We start from the raw sequence: 25,413 nt of genomic DNA, 5'->3' as shown, positions 1-25,413 counted from the left end.
GCACTCTTATGATATGAATAGTTCGAGTGTGAGGGAAATGCTGTACACACGCACGCACGCACGCAAATACACACAAGCATGCGTGCACACACACACACACACACACACACACACACACACACACACACACACACACATTCTCTCTCTCTCCTACACACAATCACCAACTACATTTGAAGAGAAACGAAAAACAAGAGGTGACTCAGCCATAGACACGAAAATCGTCGCCGTCACCGTCATCATCATCATCATCACCATGATCATCGTTGTCGTAGTCGTCATCATCATCATCGTCATCATCATCATCATCGCCAGGAGCAACAGCGTCAAGCACAGCAATCATCACAACCCTGTTAAAGAGTTACTACATAAGTTCCATCACCGTCATCACCATCATCATTATTATCCCAACTGCTTCATCATCATTACAATCACTATAATCTCGGTCCAGTTAGTTGGTTCAGGAGTTTCAACATCACTATCATCAGCAACATCACTATCATCATTATCAGTATCATCTCCGACAACCCTATTATCATCATCATCAGCCTGTGACACACCACTGCAGGATAAGGACCCCTGTTCAATCTAACTTGGCGTAAAATTGCAATCTCTTTCTTAAATTTTGTGTTGTGACAAGGGGTTAACACTAGACTGATGCTAGTCACGAAGAAGGGACGTGGAAATGATGCAGAGCTGTATATTTGTCCAAATTTACCACTGCACTACGGGAAATCAGCTGCAAAAAAACGACGATCTCGGCCTAGGCAAATGAACAACACCATAATATACTTTGTGTGTGTGTGTGTGTGTGTGTCTCTGTGTGTCTGTCTGTGTGTGTGTGCGTGCGTGAGTTCGTGCATGCGTGCATGTGTGTGCGTGCGCGTGTGCGAGTGTGCATGTGTGTGTGTGTGTGTGTGTGTGTGTGTGTGTGTGTGTGTGTGTGTGTGTGTGTGTGTGTGTGTGTGTGTGTGTGTGTGTGTGTGTGTGTGTGTGTGTGTGTGTGTGTGTGTGTGTGTGTGTGTGTGTGTGTGTGTGTGTGTGTGTGTGTGTGTGTGTGTGTGTGTGTGTGTGTGTGTGTGCATGCGCTTCAGGACAAAATAATTTACATACAATAATTTTTTCCATCACATTGTCCCTCTGAAATCTGAATCGCACTTATCAGTTTACATTCAGGTCCCAAACTGTACTGTTGGGTGGACATGGACAAGAAGGCAGGCAAACCTAGTCCACCAGTCTGATCGGCACGAGAATCTACAGGATGACACTCACACTGCTATTTCACTGGTCTGAGACACCAAGATTGAGGCGGTACAAGGCCTCCTCATCTCCCTCACACCAACAGCCCCCTTGTCTCATCAGAATTACGTCTAGTAGCCTCATAGGTAATATTTCTTTGGGCCATGATACTTCCTGGTTGTCAGTGCGATATCCTTGTGTCCTAATGTAGTCACCTTAATGGCTAAAAACAGCAAATAGCCAACACTTACCTCAGGGGAATGATGCAACAGCAACACACACACACACCCTCGTCCCTCCACTGTCATACGGCCACTAGCAAAAGTAGCCAAGTAGCGACGCCCACCAAGACTAAAAACTTGTCCAGCTACTTTCACAACCACTAGATGGTACCCGGGCCCTCTCATGGTAGGGGCAACTCTAGTATTTTATTCCAGGTACTGCTTGGCGATAGCATTCAGCTGAGAGTGAGTCATAAGAGTGTTAATACTGTCTCTGTTAACTCTCATGATCATACAGGTCTCTTTACCAGCCCTACCCAAAAATAAATTGTGTGTGTGTGTGTGTGTGTGTGTGTGTGTGTGTGTGTGTGTGTGTGTGTTGTGTGTGTGTGGTGCGAGGTGCCTGTGTGTTACCATGGCAACTTCCCGATACCATCACAGTTACATACACACATTTCCTCACCAGCAAGTTCCACTATCAACATCATCATCATCATCAATATCATCTTTATCATCATTAATATCATCATCATCATCAATATCATTTTTATCATCATTAATATCATCATTATCATCATCATCATCATTATCATCATCATCATCATCATCATCATCATCATCATCATCATCATCATCAGGCCCTGACATTACCACTGGAGGATTAGGACCCCTCTCATCTTTCTCCACTCTGATACATTGGTTGTTAGCCTCATCCCATATCGGTGGATCTGCGAGTTTCATCTATCTTGTTCCCTGTGTACCTCTTCCTCTCACTCCATCTCTGGCCTGCCATTCAGTTACGCTGCCTGTCCATCTGTTGCCTGCTCTGTGGAAGGTGTGACCAGAGGATTGTGCGTGAAGGTACCTGGAAACAAGTTCAGAATTACCAGATGCGGGAGCTTCAGACCCCTTTAATTAATCCCCTTGGTTTGGTGTGGTGTGGTGTGGTGGGAGAGTTTTGTGGTGCAGCGTGGTATAGGGGGAGGTTGTGTGGTGTAGTGTGGTATAGAGGGGATTGTGTGGTGTTGTGTGAGGAGGGTTGTGTGGAAGGATGTGTGGTGTGGTGTGTGGAGGGTTGTGTGATGTGGGGAGGTTTGGGTGGTGAGGTGTAGTGTGGTGTGGGAGGGTGGTTTTATGTGGTGTGGTGTGGTGTTGGAGGATGATTTTTTGTTGTGTGGTGTGATGTGGGAGATTGGTTATGTGTGGTGTGGTATGATGTGGGAGGAGGATTTTTTGTAGTGTGGTGTGGTGTGGGAGGGTGGTTCTGTGTTGTGTGGGAGTGTGATTTCGTGTCATGTAGTGTGAGAGACTGGTATGGTGTGGTGTGATATGGTGTGGGGGTAGTATGGTGTGGTGTGGTGTGGGTGAGTGATTGAATGTTATTTAGTGTGTGGGGCTGGTAGAACGTGACTTGGCTTCACTATAATCTCCAAAGCCTATATGAGTACAACACCTCTCATCCGTAAATTGTTAGTGAGAATCAGACGGGCAGGGCCGGTCCTAGAGCTACTGTGATAAAATGTAGAAAATCATGTGTTGTATCCTTAAAATTAAAAGTGCATAATTCTGTGAGGTTAATTCTTCCATTTAAATAAAGGCCAAAATATATGTATTATTTCAGACACTCATATTCATCCACTTCCTAACGATACATAAAGCGACGATGATCAGTGACTTATCAAACCCTGTTATGTGATCTACGGGATGTAATAAGCCTTTCAGAATATTGCGTAAGTGTCTAGTAACTCTATGGGTAAAAGGTCCTAAATTCATAGCCTAATATTTACCCTTGAAATAAAACTATGAATGTGTGGAAATAATTCTGCCATTTGAATAACTATTGTATCATCAACTAAGATATACATACACCAACATAAGCAAGCACGCACACACACACACACACACACACACACACACACACACACACACAATGCCCAGTCACCAAAACACATAGTTAAACAGAAAGGAACGGGAGAGGTGACTCAGCCAATGACTTGAAAATCGTCGTCGTTGTCATCATCGTCGTCGTCGAAATCATCGTCGTCGTCTTCGTTGTAGTAATCATCATTATCATCTTCCTAGTCATCATCATCATCATCATCATGATCATCATCATCATCAGCAGCAGCAGCAGCAGCATGTCATCATCATCCCAGCACTGTTAAAAATGTGGTACAAAAGATATATCAGTATCATCACCTTTATCATCATATTCATCACCATCATCTAACCTTGTTTTAGAGTTTGCACAGAGTTACATCATCATTATCAGCATCAACATCATTATCATCATCAATCAGCATCATCATCAATCATCATCATCATCATCACCACCATCATCGTCGTCATCAACTTCATTAAACTGTGACACACCACTGCATGATAAGGACCCCTCTCACCTTTGTCCACTCTGATCCATTGGCTCTTAGCTTGTTCCTTCCGATATCGGTGGATCTGCGCGTATCATCTCTATCTTGTTTTCTGTGTACCTCTTCTTCTCACTCCATCTATAGCCTGCCATTCAGTTACGCTGTCTGTCCCTCTGTTGTCTGTTTTATGGAAGACGTGACCTGAGGAGTGCGCGTGCAGTGATCTGGAAACCAAGAGACAAATATGTGTTTCGTCATCATAGCTATACCCTGTTCACTCTAACTTGGCGTAAAATTGCAATCTCTTTCTTAAATAAAGTGCTGTGACAAAGGGTTAACACTAGAATATGGTGCTAGTCACGAAGAAGTGGTATGACAAATATGCTTGGCCATAGTACTGCCTTATTCTGTTACTGAGCTATGGAAAATGAACTGCAAACGGACGACTATCTTCGTCTATAAAAAATGAATGAGTATCATATAGTATAATCGTGTGTGTGTGTGTGTGTGTGTGTGTGTGTGTGTGTGTGTTATCCTCCATCCTATCCCATAGTCAAACTATCTCACTCTGCTCTTGTTCATTAAAACACCAATACACTGCTGTCCCATCCTTCCTCTCAACTCTTCAATCATAATACGCTAAAAAATAGCTAAGGAAGAAGTACAGTACAGTAGACCAATGTTATATGACGAACTGGTATGCGATGTATCACTTGTAAGACATTTTTCTGACAAATAATAGCTTTTTTTGCTTATACGATTATTAAGACCCTGTATGAAGCCTCACTAGTTGATGTAAAAGAGCTATTTTCGCTTACTGTACACAATTGCCAACACACAAGCTTATGGCAATTTTTTTTTTCTCCAAGATGGCCTTTGAACTCACCCACTATTGGATGTGTTAGTGTCAGGGATGGAACAACAGTGTGGTGCTGGAGCTGAGGCAGCAGGTGAAGTGCAGTGATGTGAAATTACTTGCAGTTTAGGTGAGTTGAAAACACGTTCTTAGACTTTGTTGGGTGAGTGACTCTTGGCCGAAAACGTATCCCCATTGAACCCACATAATTGACAATACATGATAAACAGTTATGCAATGGATTTTTTAAATGCCACCTCATTGTAAAACAAGGGTGTGCTGTACCATGAAGCATTATACAAACATCCTACCAGTAATACAGCCCCATGATACTACATATATCTTACTTGCAGATCCCTTAGAACTCTGTCCCTCAACACAGATGCGTTCACTTAATGGTGCAGGTTGTTAGGTACGGTATCTTCTGTGATGATGTGTGATGAACATTGCTGACGCTGTGAACACAACACCTCCAGGAAGACTGCACACACCTTAGCTGAATATTCCACATTACCTGCAAACAGATACAGTGGAAAAGAGTTACTTTAGAGCAGCATGTGGCATTACATGGAGAGAGAGACCAACAAATGAGGATGTGAAGGAGCACTGTGGTGTGGATGTGACGGAAAGCGTTGGGAGAAATATACTGTGGTGGTTAGGCCATTGAGAGAGGATGGACAGAGAGACTAACTAGGAAAGTATGTGAGTGAGGTGGAGGGGGGGGAGGAGAGGCAAGGGGAGACCGAGGATGAAATGGAGAGGTGGAGCAGAGAGGTATGGGAGGGAAGGGGTGCAAGTTGGGGGGAGGGCAGCAAAATAGCAGGGGACAGTGTGACATGGAGGGGATTTACTTATGGCCACCCCTTACAGGATTAAGGCATCTGACTATAGATAGATAGATAGATAATGTTCTATTGCAGATATGTGCATGGCAATACATCATCATCTCGACGTTTTTTTCCCACCCAAGATGTGGTGATACAGGATATAAAAAAAAAAAAGAATAGAAGAGAAATATATAACAGAGGGAGAGTTAATAAAGAGCATGATCAGTGAGATGCACCACACACTCAGCATTCCAGACCCCAGAATCCTGACGCCAGTGACGATACAAAGTCCCATCTATCTATCTATAGCATGACGCCCTAATCCTGCTAAGGGTGGCCGCAGACAAAACGCCTCCAAGTCATTCTGTCACCCACAAAGTACAGTATGCTTTTTACCCACCTGTGATTAATACAAATCTAGTACTGAATTCTGAACAACACACCAGATATGAGTGTCGATGAATCATGCACATTAACAGAACCACCATTAATCACTGCATGTCAAATCTATTACATGTACTCTATTCTCGCCAATGTTTTTTTGCCCCTTCCTCTGTTCATCTTCTGTAAAAATAATTAGACTGAGCTGACGGTTGGCAATAGGAACCGAGTGTTAACATTAACTCTTTGGGTCAAATTACCATATTAAAATTGTTAAGTGGGGGAGAGGGAGGAGAAGACCAAGGATTAGATGGAGGGATGGAGTAGAGGGGTATCAGAGAGAGAGACAGGAGTGTAAGGTGGGGGGAGGGAGATGAGTACATAGGTAAATAATACCATACACTTACAATGATGCCTTCCACAGACATAACAATTTTCCTTGCTGTGCCAATGAAATCTAAATTCCTCTTCTTTGCGTCCTGCTGGAAACACTGCTTAGGTACACCACTGCAAAGGGTATATACCATTAGTTTATTCTGATAATAATTTGGTCTAAAGATTCTTATTGCAGTATTGTATTTTGACATTAATTTAGCCTAATGATTCTATCAAGTATTTCTACATTCATAATCCAAAGAAAAGAACATATCTATATCTGTCTACAGTCACAAGTCATGACCCCATAAGGGGTGGCCGTTTGTCTCTGAGTTAGTTGTTATACAGGAAGGGGCACTAACCCTCTGCCAACCCACTTGTTGACGTATATATATGAAAACACGTAGGCCTATGGGTTGGTTATTTAATTACCACCCAGTGCTGTAAATGGTTTGCTGGCTTACAGGAAACCATTAGGCTTGTTACTCAATGTAAAGTCACCTGAAAAGAAAGGAAGAGTAATAAAAAGGGACAGTTGGATGGGAGAAATAGGAAAAGAGGATGATACAGATGAAGGAAGAAGTAGGGAGCACTACACTGAGTAAAGAACAAATATTAGTAAATTATACTGCACACTTACAATGACATCTTCCACGTACTTGATGATCTTCCTTAGGTCCTTCTCTAAGAGTGTTTCCATTACAACTAATATACTTTTCTTTGCTTCCAAGGACACTGTTCCTGAACCGACTGCAACCATAGGCAAATAACCATTTATCTCCAAACACATGGTACAGCTCTGCAAACGGTATACAGCATACAATGATTATACAAGGCATCCACAAAGTATGCTTACAATTTTAAAAACTTGTTGAAAGTATTGTACAATTGATGAAATAAATGATTAAATTTTGTTGCAAAATACTAACTGATGAGATAACTGATCAAATTTTGTTGCAAAATACTAAGTTATGATCAAAGTTTCTATTAACATTATAACTATCTATAGCCGAATGCCTTAATCCCGTATGGGGTGGCCACTGGACTCTTGAGGTACCTGTTTTACGGGGAGGGGCACCAACCCTCCACCAACCCACTTGTTGATATAGGGAACAAAAAAAAAAATTAACTAGTAAATAATATCAAACACTTATAATGATATCTTTCACATACTTGATGATACTCCTTACATCCTTTTCCAACAGAGTGTCTTCATTACATCTTGAGTCCTTTTCTTTGCTTCCTGCTGGACACACTGCTCAGGTACAGCTCTGCAAAGGGTATGTACCATTAGTATCTACTGACATTAAGTTGGCCTAAAACTGAAATCCATATTACCATAACACAAGAATATGGTGCTAGTCACAAAGAAGTGCTATGGAAAGGGTGTAGAGCTGTAGCATTATCGTATTCAGCCAATGATATGCTGTAGCTACATGATATAAACTACAAAAGAAAGAAAATCTGGACCAATTTCAGGTGAAAGAATTTTAGTTAACTGCATAAAGAAGCTGGATGATATAACCAATAATGAAGGTGGTAAATGTATGTTTTAACTTCAGCAGCAGAAGGACTGTACCAATTCAACTGCTACTGGAAGAGTTGAAAAGAAGGATGGGACTGGAGAGAACTGGTGCTGTGATGAGGAGGGGCAGATTGAGATGGTTTGGGCATGCAGAGAGGATGGGGGATTACAATTGGGTGTGGAGAGTGAGAGGTGTAGGGCTGCCAGAGGTATATCGAAAAAGACGAGGGACGAGGTCATAGAGTGTGACCTCAGGGATAAGGGACTGGATAGGGAGGCTGCCAGAGATAGAGCAGCATGGAGAGCCGCCATTAGGTGACCGAGGACGAAGCATGCAAGCATGTTGGCGCCTTTATAAACAAAACTAAATGAAATGAAATGATTTTCATGGTGGTAAACAATTGTTTTGTGCTGACTTTTTCCCTTGTTTTTTTTGTCGTGTTCGTTGTGCCTCGCCAACATTTGTACATACCCGGTAATCACGGAATAACGAAATCTTACTCGAATCTTGGTTAAGTTAGGATAGGTTAAACTGCTAGGTTAGGTTGGGACAGGTCGGGTTAAAATGTCAGGTTGGGATGAAGTACTACAAGCAACCAGGACGTACATTGGAAGTGTCTGCCATTACACTTGAAAAAGCAATTGATAAAGTAGAAGGAACTTGGCTAAAAATCAACAAGGAAAGAAATTTAATGAGGAATGTTCATTTATCACCCCAAAAACAAGCAGAAAAATATTAAAGATTATCAAGGCAGTGTTTTGAAACTCCCCATACTGTTGTTTGCAGATGATACTGTGTTGTTAAGTGAAGACGAAGGGGAACTGCAAGGCTTGGTGTATGCGTTTGGGAGTGTGTGTAAGAAACAGAATCTAAAGGTGAATGTAGGGAAGAGTAGTTATGGTCTTTGAGAGAAATGAAGCCACTGAATGTACAGTGAGGTTAGATGAGGAGGAAATGGAAAATGTGAGTACGTTTAAGTACTTGGGTAGTGTGATGAGTAATGATGGAAGTTTGGAGGGTGAAGTGCTTGAAAGGGTACAACAGGGAAGATAGGTTGCTGGTTTCTTGAAAGTAGTGATAAGGAACAGGGAAGTGAGCATGGAAGTGAAAAAATTGCTGCATGACAGTACTGCGATGCCAACTCTATCGTATGGAAGTGAAGCTTGGACCTTGTTGGAAGGACACAAGTCAAGAGTGAGAGCAGTGGAAATTAGTTATCTGTGAGGAGCATGTGGAATTACATGGAGAGACAGACTGACAAATGAGGAAGTGAGGGAGTGTCGTGGTGTGGATATGGATGCGATAGAAAGCGTTAAGAAATACACTGAGGTGGTTTGGCCATGTGGAGAGGATGGAGAGCAAGAGACTAACAAGGAGAGTGTATGTGAGTGAGGTGGAGGAGGGGAGAAGGAGCAGAAGGCTGAGGATGAGATGGAGGGATGGAGTGGAGAGGTATACGAGAGAGGGGGGTGTGAGCCAGGAGCAGGGCAGTGAAATGGCTTTGGACAGGGTGACATGGAGGCAATTTGTTCATGGCTGCCCATTACGGAACTGAGGCATCTGGCAATAGGTAACTAGACAGACTATCAGTTAATGTACTTCTGCTGCATGAAGTGTTTGTTTACCACGAGTGTATATGGGTGCTATGAGATGGAAGACAAAGAAGTATGAGTGAATGACTGGAGAGGCACTAGTACATGAGAGAGGGGTGTGTGAGTTGGGGGTTGGGCAGCATAATGGCAGGGGAATGGAGGCAATTTGCTTGTGGCCACCCCTTACAGGACTAAGGCATCTGGCTATACATACCATTGATAGTTGATAAAATGGAATACTCGAAGATGGTATGGCCACATACAAAGAATGAACAGAGAAGGGATGCTACGAAAAGTCTGTGAACGTAAGAATGTGGGTAATGTTGTTGGTACCGTGGATTTTATGAGGGTCTGAAAGCCAAGAATCGAGTAGTATGGTGTAATGGTATGAGAGATGGAAGGCTGTGAGTCTGTGTAGGGTTATGCGGGGATAATGACGCTTGGAGCAGTTCTGTCATAGTTAGGAGAAGTTACGGCTGGGAGATGATGATGGGTCTGCGATGATGCTACTTAAACTGCAAAAGAATAAGGTAGTCTGTATCACGTGCCTTTTTGGACCATATTCTAGGTGACATAGGAGGCTTCACAGGGGATAGTCAACTCGGGTAACAATTCTGTGCGCAAAGAAACACATCAGCTAGACTTTCCCAAAAATTACACCGGGCAAAGCTACGCAAAACATACGGTAAAACTTCAGCCGCGGCGATTGCAACTGTCTTCTTGGAATGCCACGGACTTCAGGTAAGTAATTTTATGACCAAATGCAACACGGATGGTTAGATTGTTATTACAGGCTACAAAAGGCGCAAAGGAAACAAAAATTACCTATTTCAGTGTATCCATGGTCGCCGCCACCTCGCACATGGCACTGTTTACCGACTGGACGACGCTCTGATTACCTACCATCTCAAAATCGGGACTCGTCAGTGCATCAATCAAATCTACGGCAAATTTAATGATCCAGCCTAACCTAACGTATCCTGAGCTACCCTACCCACTGATTTTAACCACCTAGGATTGCCACTTAACCTAACCACCTACTTTCAAATAATTTAAGGCTTAGATAGTAGCCTACAAGAGGTAACCTGTTTGAGGCACGGTAAAATGGCAATCTAACTGTATGGGAATAATAAAACCTTCCTTCCCCTTTAATAACGAAGCATAATCTGTCGTAGGCCGGACATAATAAGATACCGTAATGAGTAGAAGGCTTCACGGTATTAATTCGCTCATGAACATCCAACAGGACATTACCATCATAACCAATCACCATTACCGATTCCATCTTGCCCTTATTTAACAGGGGAATGGGGGTCCGGGATCAGCTATTCAGTCCCCATATTTAAGGCAACAGTGACCAGCCTCGCACGTCCCTGAGCGGCACTGGCAGGCAATTTAAACTGTATATTAAATGGGGAAATGGAGTTTCAGAATATCTTTTGCTGTCCTGACAAAGCCCATATCCATCTCCCAGTCCCACTTAATACACACACACACACACACACAGGTCAAAAACAGCACGCACACATACTCATTACAGGGCATTAACAGCACGCACACACTCAAAACAGGGTAGAAACAAGATACACACACACACACACACACACACACACACACACACACACACACACAGTCAGTCTACATGTAGGCTATATCAGAAACGTAATGTCTACTAAGCGAATCATTCTTGTACGCTACGTATTCCCTCTCTCTCTCTCTCTCTCTCTCTCTCTCCTTTGTTTATGGAAAAAGAATTCTGGATGATGATGAGGATGAGAAGAAGGAAAAGAGAAGAGAATGGTAATGATGATGATGATGATGATGATGATCTGGAGGAGGAGGAGGTGGAGGGACGATGATGATGATGATGATGAGGAGGAGGAGGAGAAGGAGGAGGAGGAGAACTGATGATGATGATGTAATTAAACAAAAACGTAATGTCTGCTCTGAAGCGATTTATTCAAGTAGGAGAGACTGTCAAGTGGTATGAATGGAGAATGAGAGACTGATTAGGAGTGTATGTGTGAGGTGGACGGAGAGACCAAGGAGGAGAGAGAGAGAGAGAGAGAGAGAGGGAGAGAGTTTTGGTTTGGACAAGAACGTTTCAGCTGCCGTTTTCCCGAGTGAAGGTTACCTAACACCTATTCCTCAGCGATTTATATTTCCCACTGCATGTTGGTGTGTGTTAATGGCTGGGGAATAATTCGCTCAGGTAGAAGTCTTGAGAAATATTCAACTGTGCGGAAGGTTACTGGAACGTTTCTGTCCAGACGAGAAGTGTACGGGGTAACACACACACACACACACACACACACACACACACACACACACACACACACACACACACACACACACACACAAACAAATAAGAAAGAAATAGAGATCCCATTTCGTCTCTCTCTCCACACACACACACACACACACACACACACACACACACCGTAGTCCTCTTCAACACAGTATTCTCTCAGTTTATCTATCTATACACCAATCGATCTATCATTCTCTCTCTCTCTCATCATCATCACCAAACATTCCCTCACACTCTCAACCAAACAGGTTATGACGTCACTGCCGAGGCTCGGGAAATGACGTCACCGTTACGTCATCACCTACTCTGGGTGATGACGTATATTTTTCCGGTTTATTCTGGTGAACCCGGTGGACTGCAGCCTGATACTACCCTCATGCAGTCCACCATCATCCTTTCGGGGGACAGGGAAGGAGCTGAAGGACGTGTGTATGACCAGGCAGTGCAGCCGCCTGCGTATATCAGTGCCACCACGTGAAGGCTGCCATGACTCACTCTCAGGCTGCCATGAGTCACTCTCAGGCTGCTATGACACACTCTCAGGTAGGAGTGAGTCTCCTTGGTTACTAGCTGAGGTAAGAATGCGTCTCCTTGGTTACTAGTTGAGGTAGGAATGCGTCTCTTTGGTAGCAATGCGTCTCCTTGGTTACTAGTTGAGGTAGGAATGCGTCTCCTTGGTTACTAGTCAGAGTATCCTTCCATCAGCCTACACGTGGCCTGGGGTTGGGGGTCATGGCCAAGACACACATTCTGGTCTAAGCTGGTTCCCTGGCTGGTCCTATTCCTCTTACCCCCCCCCCCTCCCTCCAGCTCTCTCGCTTCATTTACACACACGCACGCACACATTCTCTCTCTCTCTCTCTCTCTCAGAAAGTGATTCATGTATTTGTCCTACAGGAAGTTGTCTAGTCTGGAATCGTGTATCCCTAGACAAAAGAGACTGGAAGAGTCGATGAGAGAGAGAGAGAGAGAGAGAGAGAGAGAGAGAGAGAGAGAGAGAGAGAATTTTCCCACAGCTTAATACACACAGCTGCTCACAAAAGTACCGTATTTATATGTCGTTCTGTTCCCTGCCATATCGCTGCCCTCCCCCCAACTTACACCCCCTTCTCTCCTATACCTCTCCATTCCATCCCTCCATCTCATCCTCGGTCTCCCCCTCCCTCTCACTCACATACACTCTCGTAGTTAGTCTCTCCAAGGTCTGCTCTAGTTAGGACGGTAAATTTCCATCACAAGGTTGGGGAGGGGGGCATGCAGCGACATACATTCCCTCACTTAACTGCCTGAAGGACGTGTGTGTGTGTGTGTGTGTGTGTGTGTGTGTGTGTGTGTGTGTGTGTGTGTGTGTGTGTGTGTGTGTGTGTGTGTGTGTGAAAGTTACAGCTGCATTCAGTCATAAAATTATGCACGTCTACAAAAGTTATAAATACATAGCGTACATAATACCACCTCTGAAATACCTACAGATATACCTACTCACATACACACACACATACGTACACGAATACATACGTACATACACATACATGCATCCCAGGCCACATGAAGGCGTCGGATAGCGTCACATTGCGTCACAAAGGCAAGGTATGGCGCAGTGACGATGTTGGGTACAATGCATTATTTACAGACGTTACGAAACTTGTCAATTTCACACCGCACTGCATTCCCGTCACAGGCTGAGAATGTCATGGCGTCACAGGCTGATGGGGTGGAAAGGTACACGAGAGAGGGGGCTGTGAGCTGGGAACAGGGCGGTGAAATGGAGGGGGGACAGGGCGATATGGCGGCGATTTGTTTGTGGCCACCCCTTACGGGATTAATACGTCTGGCAGTAGATAAGTAGTAGATAGGGTGAGAATATGGCGTCACAGGCTGGGAATGTTATCAGGTGATTGGTGAAATTTGGTGTAACAACTGATAATGGATAAAATGATAAGAACTGAGAAATATTAAACTGAACATCAACTGAGACATCTGGCAATAGATAGAGAAACATAGATAGATAGGTAGACAGAAAGATAGATAGACAGACAGACAGACAGAAAGACAGACAGATAGACAGGCTACGTAAGACACAGACAGATAGATATAGACGGAGGGATTGATAGACAGACAGACAGATTGACTGGCTACGTAACACACCTCTTGCTGTGCAGCGATGACAAAGGAGCAGGTCTCTTGTGCCGTGCTGTGACTAACACTGGAAGCAAACATCACAACGATACACTGTCCTCTGGCGTCCTGCTGCACCCAACCCATCCTCACTTGGGTCACTTTCTTGGTTTTCTGAAAGGAAGATGGAAAAATGATACTAAAAACAGAAGAGAGAGGACAGCGTGACAGCAGAGGACAGGGTGACAGCAGAGAGAGGGCAGCGTGACAGCAGAGGACAGGGTGACATGGAGGCAGAAGTGATACCGTACTAAAAACAGCAGAGAGAGGGAAGCGTGACAGCAGAGGACAGGGTGACATGAAGGCAGAAATGCTACTAAAAACAGCAGAGGTGGGGCAGCTAGATTGAAAAAGACAGGGTGACATGGAGGCATTTTGTCTGTGGCTGCCTCTTAAGGGGTTAAAGTGTCTGACTATAGATACACACATACAGTACAGTAGATGAGTAGACAGACAGACAGACAGACAGACAGGTAAATACACTAGGGTTCAGATCTGGGGGATGGTTGGGGTTTATTGCTATGATTAACACTGGATAAAAACATCACAGCAATACACAATTATAATTCCTATACCGTCAACTAGGGTGAATTTAGATGCTATTTAATAGATGGATGGCTAGCTAGAAAGACTGATAGACAGATAGATAGGTAGAGAGAGATAGATAGAGAGAGGGGGGGAGGGGAGGTCGATCTGCATCAGGATATGAACGATCTTCAATTACTTTCCTCTTACCTGTTAGGCGCTCGACGTATGCTGAGAGAGAGAGAGAGAGAGAGAGAGAGAGAGAGAGAGAGAGAGAGAGAGAGAGAGAGAGAGAGATTAAGTAGTCTATCTTTATCATGATAGGAACGTTTTTCAACTATTTTCCTCTAACCCGACTGACGTTCGATATAAGCCGTGTGTGTGTGTGTGTGTGTGTGTGTGTGTGTGTGTGTGTGTGTGTGTGTGTGTGTGTGTGTGTGTGTGTGAGAGAGAGAGAGAGAGAGAGAGAGAGAGAGAGAGAGAGAGAGACGATCTTTATGACATAAACGTTTCTTCAAATATTTTCCTCTTGCCTGACGAAACGTTTATACTCTCAACTATACTCCTACTCTACCATTATGCTAGTCACGAAGAAGTGCGGTAAGAAGACATTTAATCTATCTTAATCCTATGTATATACTCCTTTTACTTGGCCTAAAATTGCCATCTCTCCCTCTTGAATGTTGAGTGGCAGCATAAGATGAAAAGAAATTAAGCTGGAATAGCGAAAATAAGTCGCTACGGAAACGATGCTACTACTAAAGCTTTTGTTCTGCTGTGTGTAAACGTTTTGCTGCTTAACAGAGAAACGTTTATGCAAAATGGACTTCCCCTCGAGGCATAACAAACGTTTGGAGGAAAAGTTAGTCCTGTGATGTCCCTGTCAGAGAATAAATTTGACTAGTAACCAAGGAGACTCATTCGTACCTCACAGCAAAGGTTCTTCGTGGCTAGCATCATATTCTAGTGCTAATCTATCGCTACATCTGAGTACTAGGCCAAGTTAAAGTGAAGGAAGTGTAGGTACAAGGAAATTATTTATACGTTAGTGACTCTGGGCACGAAAATCCTCTAACATCTATGTGAAGAATGTGGTTTACTCCAGACACATCCGGTGCCTTCACACAGGTGCCACACACCTGAATACATACACGTGTACGTTTTGTGTTGAATATATGCACATGTACGTTTGGTGTGGGTGAAACTGCTGATAGTTAATATGCTGCACATGTACGTTTTGTGTTGATTATATTACACATGTACGTTTTGTGTGTGCGTGTTATTGCGTGTATGTTTGTATGTATGGGGTGTACGTATGGATGGATGGATGGATTTGTACATACTAATACAATATCACCTCTTTTGTTAATAAGCAACGAATGAGAATAATTGTCTATCTATCCATATCTATCATCTAACTCTCTATAACTACCTACCTACCAATCTATCAACTACTCTGTTGATGTAGACTATATAACAAGCTAATATAATTCTCCAATATTATACAACCAATGACAACTTTTAAAACAATCTAATATCACACAAAATGAATATCTGTAGCCATGTAATATCCAGAATAAATCGTCTGTTCGGGATGCACAAACATGCCATCAATTCACAGTCCTAACTCAGCCTTAACATTGCAGGAAAGATGAGAATATTCCTCTCACTCCATGAATCTTACGAGGTGAAAATTGCAGCAGGTTGTATGTGTTTTTCCCGCAGGATGATGAAGGAAAGAGTTGCAAAATCTTCCTCTGTCTAGTTCTTCCTGTTAAAATGAAGGCAACGTAGACACCAATTGCATCATGTTAAGCAAAGGCCACAGTGGATGAGCGCGCTGTTGTCACATGTTTATCCTTGGTTGGTATATAAGAGAAGGCATTAGATTTTCCTATATCTTATTTAAATATCTTAAAAATGAATTACTGTACGTTTATCTATCATCTAGGAACAGCGATAGATAGAAGGTGATTACACGATATGGTGAGCATGTGGCACGTGTATGTATGTACGTGCTGGGTTGAGCATATAACCCACGTCTCTTACTGCGACACTCTGTAGAAGCTTGTCCACCACGGAAGTAATATTTGGACTCCTCGCCTTGAAAGGTTGACAGAAGCCTGAATTTCAAGGCTCAACGTGCTGAAACATCATTACTGTGACTATTATAATTGTGTGAGTACCTGGGAGTTCGTAAAATGGCGGGATAATGCCAGACCAAATTGTGAAGAATGTTTGACTCGTGATACAACTGGGAAAATGTTAATAGAGTCCTGAAATAATACACAGTGCACATATAACACAAAATTAGTCCCCAGATGTCACTTTTTGTTTCGAAGTGATTTTATTTTCCTTATATATACGCCATACATGATTGTTAGTGCTGGAAACAAAGCTTAGTTATATATATTTTTTCTCACTAACTAGGCCTAAAATTGCCATCTTTCCATCTTGAATGCTGAGCTGAAATAGTGACAATGGAATACTGTGCTAGTAATAAACGAGTGCTGTGGTAAAGATGTAATAGTGCTAGAATACAGTATAGTGCTAGTCGCGAAGAAGTGCAATGGAAAGGATATAGTAGTATCAGAATAGTGCTAGTCGCGAAGAAGTGCAATGGAGAGGATGTAGTATTAGAATAGTGCTAGTCATGAAGAAGTGCAGTGAAAAGCAAAGCCGCAGCACTTTCTACCCTGTAACAAAGGTTGTCTTTGTATCTGTGTCTGTGTCTGTGTTTGTGAACGTGTGTGTGTGTGTGTGTGTGTGTGTGTGTGTGTGTGTGTGTGTGTGTGTGTGTGTGTGTGTGTGTGTGTGTGTGTGTGTGTGTGTGTGTGTGTGTGTGTGTGTGTGTGTGTGTGTGTGTGTGTGTGTGTGTGTGTGTGTGTGTGTGTGTGTGTCGTTATTTCAGCTGTTTGGACCCCCACCAGGGGTACCATCACATACCATTATCAGAAGATTGTAAGGAAAAGACGGCCTTTTCCTCTCCTGAAGGTCATTATCAGATATCCAGGATCGATGAAGATAAAGAAAGAGATATAATAAGATGGAGAGAGTTGGTAGTGAGACCCAGACAGGATGCGCATCCACTGTATAAAAGAATAAAGGAACAGTATCTTCAATGTATACGAGATGGAGAAGTAGAAGTGACTAGAGAAGAAATTAAAGATGCACATAGAGCACTAGGAGTTAGTACTAGTGAGTTCATGGTTGAGGATGGATTACTCTATCACTTCGCTACAAATGACTATGATGAGAGCCTAATGCAAGTTGTAACTCCTGATGAATGCAAACAGAGTGCATTAGAGATAGCTCATAAATTATCGACTGTAGGTCATGGGGGAATCAAAGTAACTTTAGAAAGACTAAAGCGATTTAGTTGGTGGCCACGGATGAATAAAGATGTTGAGAATTATTGCAAGGCGTGCCTTACTTGCAACCGCTTCAAGCCGTCGGGGGACGCCCCGGCGCCGTTGCAGCGATACCCTAGAGTAGGAGTACCTTTTGAGAGAATTCATATGGACTTGATCGGCCCTATAAATCCAAGTGAAGAGGGATATAAATATATTATGATAGTAATAGATGTGAGGACACGATATTTGATAGCCGTCCCGCTTCGCACGAAGACTGCTGATGAGGTTGCCAGAGCATTCGTTAAAAATGTCGTGTGTGTTCATGGAGCACCACGCTGGATGGTCACAGACCAAGGAACAGAGTTCGTTAATGCAACTCTTAAAGGAATAGCTGAGTTGCTAAAGACGAAACAGACAACAACAACAGCGTATCACCCGTCTGTCAATGGGGTGATTGAGAGAGCCAATGCCACGATAATGAAATACCTAAGGAGTTTAGTAGAGGATAATCCACAAATATGGGATTCAATGTTGTGCTTTGCCACATGGGCATATAACACAGCGTATCACAGAGTGTTAAAGGAATCCCCATTCTACCTCATGTTCCTAAGGGACCCTGGTGTCCCGTATGATGTCGTAAAACAGGAACCGATCTGCTATGATCTGGATAACTATAAAAATGAGATGGCCATTAAAGCTAATCGTACCTTTAAAAGATGTTTAAGGTACATTGAGGAAAGTCAAGAGGCCATGGAGAATCAACAGACATCGAGAGCAAAAGTAAAAGAGATTCGTACAGGAGATAGGGTTTATGTACGAAAGATTCCCAAGCCAGGAGAGCCTAAGAAACTTCAACCTCTATACGATGGACCTTTTAGAGTGAAAGGGAAGATTAGTGATGTGACAGTAAAACTGGTAGACATAAACACGGGGAGAGTCATGAAAGTCCACACAGACAGAGTCAGGCTTGCCCACGAAGATAATTTAGACGAGACAATGAATGGTAATGTGCGGAGAGCATATCCCCTCCATGAGGATCCTCTCCCACCAGAGGAAGTGCAAAAATATGAACTGAGAGATATTTTAGACGTAGAAAGAACGGACGAAGGAAACGCCTCACAATTGCAGGAAACAGAGGAAAGTACTCAAAGCGTGCAGAGCTTGCACGAAGAGCAAGAAGAAGGTGCGGTGGCTGATTCGATTGATGATGCCGAAGGAGGAAGAAAAACCTATAGTTTAAGATCTACGGGACAGGTAACAGACTTACCTAATATTATGGATAGGCCTATAGAATACCTAAAATAAAAGTTGACCCTTTTTACAGGTCCTACTGACCGTGATCATCAGTGGACTTGGAAGTCAAGCATGGGAAGACCTACCAGTGAGAGCGGGACTTGCATTCACCGCACAACGTCAGGCCCACATAATAATAATAATAATGACGTATAGAAAAGGGGGGGAAAGGAAGGAAGGTAAAGAATGATTGTGTATATGTGATGAGTGTTATGCAACCAGGGCGACGACACGTGGTGGTAGGAACTAGGCCTTTGTTTAAACTCCCGGCCTTACTGAGAGCTCTGGTCCTGGTTGCATTGTGTAAAGTGCATGTGTGTTTTTTTTTTTTTTAAGTACGAGAGGAAGAATTTAGACTAAGAGAAAGAGTGTCGGGGCTTAACCCAACGTGCGTGTGTTTGCTGTTGGGAAGGGGGGGGGGGTCTCGCACGTGCACTGTGTTGTTAATTAAGGACGGGAGGAGTGAATCGCTACGGCTTTCTCTGCCAAGCATTGGCTTATTGGCTGCCTCTCAGGTTCATCTGATTTTTCCGGCTCCAGCAGCCTGGGTAGGATGGTAGGATAGGGGTGTTAGGGTAAGGTGTTGTAGCCCTAGAGGGCTTGGGTAGGGGGATAAGGAAAGGGGAGGGGTGGAGGAAGGGCAGTATGGGGGGCAGGGTCTGAGGCGGGGGCTGGATATGAGGATGGCGGGTTATTACGTGGCTGCCGTGATCTTGATAATGGGTGTAGGGGTGGTTTAGAGTCTTAAGTGAATTGCAGGGTGTGAACTAAGTAGTTGATTAATAAAAGGGTCAGTAATAAATAAACTATTGGTGCTTAAGTGAACCCTCAGCGAAACACGAACATGTTCCGCCCTTGCCATGACGCGAGACTGGTGTGCATTGGTACCCCGTGCGTAACTAGACAGCGAGGCGCCGCGGAGCTGGGCGGCACACGTACACACTCCCCGTATAACATTTGGTAACTGAGGCGGTGATGGCTGGAGTCAGTGGTGTGGCAGCGAGATGCGGATGAAGATCTTGGTAGACGGCCCGGCGCCTTGGCCTAACCGAAGCAGATATACACCCCACTATTTCAAGAGCGACACTGAGGGTCGCTGACTGGGCATGGGGGTTTTAAATGGGTTGAGGCAGACAGGTAGACGCCGCATTGGGGGCGGGGCTTGCAATAAAGAAAATTCCCACAAAAAGTAGGGGACCCTTATGTAACTTTGACGAATCTTTATACCGTCCATTGTCGTTTCGTTTTTTTTTTTCTCTCTCTCTCTCTCTTGTTCTTACGTTGCCTCATGTTCAAAGGTCCTTTTATTTCTTAATGGCGGTGGTCTAATATAAATTTCCATGTGGCTCTATATGTGGACACTCAGTGGATTGTGTTTTCCATTCTTTCCAGCTAATCTACAGTTTATCACATCTTTCCTGGCTTATTTCCCAGCGATATCTATACTGCATTCGGATTCTACACTAAGTTATTTCCTGCTTAATCAGTTGCTTTGTACTGTGATCGTATCGTATCTTTTATAAAAGCTCCAATAAGCTTGCATGTGTCGGCCTTAGTCACATGATGGCTCTCCACTCTGCTTGATCTCTGGCAGCCTCCCTATTCAGTCCCTTATCCCTGAGGTCACACTCTATGACCTCGTCTCAGGTCTTTTTCGGTCTGCCTCTCGCAACCCTACCCCCGACGTTCACACTTCTTACTGTAGATCCATAATATCTGAATGTTTCTTGTCTGCTTCTTACCATTTGTAGAGATTCCCTGTACTGTGTGTGTGTGTGTGTGTGTGTGTGTGTGTGTAATTCACCGGGTCGGTCAGGATCACTTGATGGTCGTGATCGTCAGCTTTTACCCTCCCGGAAGGGAGCTGAGAGCTCATATAGTCCGATCTATGGGCAAGGCTGTGACCTTCACACACGCACACACCCAGTGTGTGTGTGTGTGTGTGTGTGTGTTGAGTTGTCTGTGCTTACGGAGGTGAATCTGTGTGTGTGTCCGGAAGGGATGCTGCGTGTGGAGTGATGGCCAAGTTCATAGCGAGTCTGTGTGAATGGAGGTTTGTGTATGCATGTTAGGAAATGTGTGTGTGTGTGTGTGTGTGTGTGTACAAAAGGATATTAACTAGCTTTATGCAAATATATTTCGTTAAGAAAATCTTTGCTTGTCTGGCAGGAGGTGCCTGCGTGTTCTGATGGCAACGTCCCACACCAAAGTTACATAAACACATTTCCCAACCAATATTTTCCATTAGAGAGTATTTGTGTGTGTGTGTGTGTGTGTGTTTCTGTGTATGTTTCTGTCTGTCTGTTAGTTCACTACTCGTCAAAGAACCTCTGCATGAGAAGACATGCTTTTAAAGTTAGGGCACAAATGCAATGTGCTCTGTAGTCATCTACACTAATAATAATGTCACGCTTCGTCTCCCCTTTGTGTCTCCTTGCCTTGTATCTGTGTGTCTTCTGCCTGTCTGTCTCTCTGTCTTCCTGTCCTTCTATTGCAAACCGCAAACTTCTCAACTGTCCATAACGTCCTAGATTATCATTGTAACACGTAGTATATTATTTTTTCACTGTTAAGTGGCCCAAATTTTCGTCCTTTTGCAGCTTACTTCACATGGATCATTGGAAGAGACGGACAACGCTACGGCTTCCTTTCCATACCACTTTTTTGTGACTTACGTTTTCTAGCATTAATCTATTCCTACAACTCAGCATTCAGGTTGGAGGAATGGAAAATTTGAGCCAAGTTAGAGTAAAACGAGTACAGAATTATAGTCGTGGGGCACGCCTCTGAGGTTGATATTATATGAGACGCATGTGATTCGTGTGTAATATGTTCGTGTATAATAATATTCGTGTATAATATATTCGTGCTTATCATATTGATTCGTGCATAATATGATACGAAATCGGTCGCGCTTTTGAATGGTAAGTTGCCAGGGTACGATAATGACAACCTCAGGGTCGTGAGCCGCGAGTATAGAAAAAGCCAAACAGCATACCTTTGGAGGGTGCAGCGGGAACAAGGCGAGATCACAGGCAGGAGGACAATGGCAAGAAAATCCAGCAAAATCTATCCACCAGCTTATGAAGTGACGCCAACAACTCTCGTGCCTCACAGTCGATTCAAACGCCAGTCCACTTTATCAATAAACACCTGTGATTCTAGAGTATTGTAACAGAAAATCAAATAATCGTGTAGACGTGACGTACTGATGCACTCTCTCCACGGAGTCTATCTCTGAGCTACTGTTTATTACTTGCTCATCACAATGCTTCGAAATTGATGAGCCTCTCGCTCGGACATGACGGCTGACTGAACCTTTATCTTTGTCTTGTACCCCTGACCTTTTACTGAATGCTATTAAAACAAAAAAAAATTACTTCATCCTAACCTAACTCAAAGTCTAATGACAGAGATAATCTGCTCGCTTGACTTCCCCGCGCACGTTTTGTGACGCAACACATTAAGTCGGGGTGGCCCTATTCAGAGAAAGCAGTAAAATGAATGGGTAACTGCGAACAATTAGTCACTGTCCGCTGACTCTTCCTGCTTGGATTCCAGCGACAACGTTCCCGAGTTCGTAAGGGTTTGTTTAGAATGGTAAATTCAAAATCTAAATAAAGAAATAAGATAATCTGCTGACTTTTCCTTATAATCTTGCTAACAGACAGGCTGGCAGGCAGGGAGGCAGAAAAGGCAGACAGGCAGGCGGTCAGGTAGACAGACTGATAGATAGATAGATAAACCTGGCCAAACACATACCTTCATCGGGCTTTCTCGGTTGACTGTAATAACATCCACTAGTAGCAGAAACAACGATTTTTTTTTTTTCTGGTCGCTTTTCTGATTACATATTTTGTTTTCAGCCATACTCGTACCAGATCACGTCAGTTAACAATGATGTGCGTATCTGAGGATTAATAAAGCTTTAGTTTCACTCAGTATATGAGAAAAAAAAGGCAGTGAAAACATCGATAGTACCCCCGAACAGTCCAATACCACAGCCTTCTCCCACTGGCCTCTGTCTACGTTTTTTTCCTTTAACCATTCTTATCCTCAATGGAGAGTTGTGGCAGACTCCTGTATTCCATAAACTAGCATGTTATTCGCTCTACGTACAGAGAATTATGCGAAAATCTTGCACGTCATTCGCCACGAGATTTTGGGTAAAGAGATTTTGAAGTGATGTTGGGTGTGGGAACTCTCTATCTTGACTGCTTTTGGGCTGGGAGTTTACTGTTAGTTAATAACGAAAAGGGTAATTACACAAAATACCAGTTATTGGATGTCATGCTCAGATGAGGAGAGAAACTCAGGCATAATTGTATTTCACGTTAATTTGTATCAACATCTACACTTCCTGACTCTGGAAAGATTATGTTAGATCGTTTCGAAGACTGGTGAGTAGAGAGGGACTGGCGGGGATGTGTGGTGGTGTGGGGCGGGATATGGTGACACACTGCAGTAAAGAAATGCCACATAGCTCTCTGTTGGCTACTCCTGTTACTGGCCGTTCGTCTCCCCTGCGCATGGATTAATATCTTAGTTAACCGTCACTGCCACTGATTTACCGTATTAAATAAAACCGTCTTGAGATAGTAAGAATAAAATAAAAGACGTATGATCCAGGATTCACTGGGGTAATCATATCACAACCAGGGTCTTCTATGCCATATTCTACTGCATGTGACTTTGGAGACATTGTGAGGTGTGGATATGTGGAAGTGCAGCTATGTGCAGGTGTGTGTGTGTGTGTGTGTGTGTTCAAAGGGATATTAACCAGCCTTATCCAAAATATATCGTTAAGAAGATCCTTACTTGACTGTGTTACCATGGCAACCTCCCACACCACCACATTTACATCAAGACATTTCCTCACCAGCAAGATCCGTTAGAGAGTATTTTGTGTGTGTGTGTGTGTGTGTGTGTGTGTGTGTGTGTGTGTGTGTGTGTGTGTGTGTGTATGGAGATATGGTTATATCTAAGGCGGATCTTTTTTTTTTTTTTTTTGTGATATTTGCCTCACAATAAGGTGAGGACACGGACAAACAGAGAGCCCGTCAGAGGAATGGCAAAAAAAAGCTCTCAAACGAGAGCATAGCGGTGACAAAAAACTGCAAGACGAAGCAGCAAGGCAGGACAGGATCAGGCGTGGCTCAGCAGTTAAGAGAGCAGTCTGGTGGCGATGTAGTTGACGAGGGCAGCACGTGGTGGATCTAACTCGATGCCCTCACGGATGGCGGCTTCCTCAGATGGAGAGATGGAGTTGGAAATGTATGCCTCACGGATCTTCTAATACAAAGTCTGATAGACGAGAGGCAGTGTATCAGCGTCGTTGATCGGATCCCTGAGGCAGCAGAGTAGCTCTTCCAGGTCCGCATCCGTGCGGGCATCGAGATCACGAGTCCCTGAGAGTGGTGGAAGGAGGGCCTCGATCCGGCGAGCAACGGAGGAGGGGTCGCTCTTGGTCTTTCCCCCTTTCTTCTTTTGTTTCTTCCTCTTCTCCTTGGGTGGAGGGGGAGAAGAAGAGAGAGCGATGGCGGCAGGCGGTGGTGAAGGTGGAAGAGGCTCCTCCACTTCGTCAGGAGCAGATGGAGGGGGCAAGGAGGAGGGATCCGCGCGTCCAGGTGTACTAGAGGGACGGGGGACGAGACACGCTCCTCCTCAGCTCCTGATGGATTACAGGCTTACGTAGCGCTTCTCCAGCAGTCCACCATTCTCCTCTCGGGGGAGAGGGAAGAAAGTCAGGAACGTTTGTATAACTGTGAGTATAAAAACAGAGGGACGACAAGGCTGGCTGAACGAGAAAGAGAAAGAAATTACCGTGAGGAACTGAAGTTTAATATAAATAATCCGTAGACGAGTAAAAAAAAAAAAATGATGAAAATATGAAAATACGTAAAGGGAAAAGGAAAAGGATATGAAACTTGACTGGAATATGGGAATCAGAAACGAGACGATGAAGTGAGGCTACAAGGAAAGATGAGTCGAAAAAAGAAATTGAGATATGTATAGAAAAGTGAAAGGAAAATGTAGGTTGACCAGAGAAGGACAATGCTATGGTGCACGGATCCCTCTTAACCATATCTAATCTGTACTAATCTCACTAATCCTACCCATAATTAACCTATTTCACCTTCACCAACCCAAATCAACCTAATCACATCTAAACCGATTTAATTTAGCCCAGTCTCACCTAAATTATCAATATTTGCTCGAATTGAACCCTGCCAAACCTCGAATGACCTAATCCAACCTAAATTAACCCAACCTAATCTAAATTAACCTCACCTAACCCAGTCTAATTGTATTTAACCTCACAATTTCCCCTAACCTCCTCATACCTAACCTAACCAATTCTGACGCAGCC

At 43.6% G+C, this 25,413-nt stretch overlaps 1 pseudogene; it reads right to left on the bottom strand.

Annotated features, from left to right (window-relative positions):
• The window catches only part of LOC145389856 (cAMP-dependent protein kinase catalytic subunit 1-like), a 64,241-nt pseudogene that overhangs the window by 30,879 nt on the left and 7,949 nt on the right, over positions 1-25,413 (bottom strand).

Source organism: Coenobita brevimanus, unplaced genomic scaffold (genome assembly GCF_032717465.1).
Source record: "Coenobita brevimanus isolate Jiangsu-jjx unplaced genomic scaffold, ASM3271746v2 jjx.HiC_scaffold_2552, whole genome shotgun sequence".
Classification (NCBI taxonomy): Eukaryota; Metazoa; Arthropoda; class Malacostraca; order Decapoda; family Coenobitidae; genus Coenobita; species Coenobita brevimanus.
The sequence above is the reverse complement of the archived record's forward strand: the minus strand, read 5'-3'. Positions and strand labels throughout refer to the sequence as shown.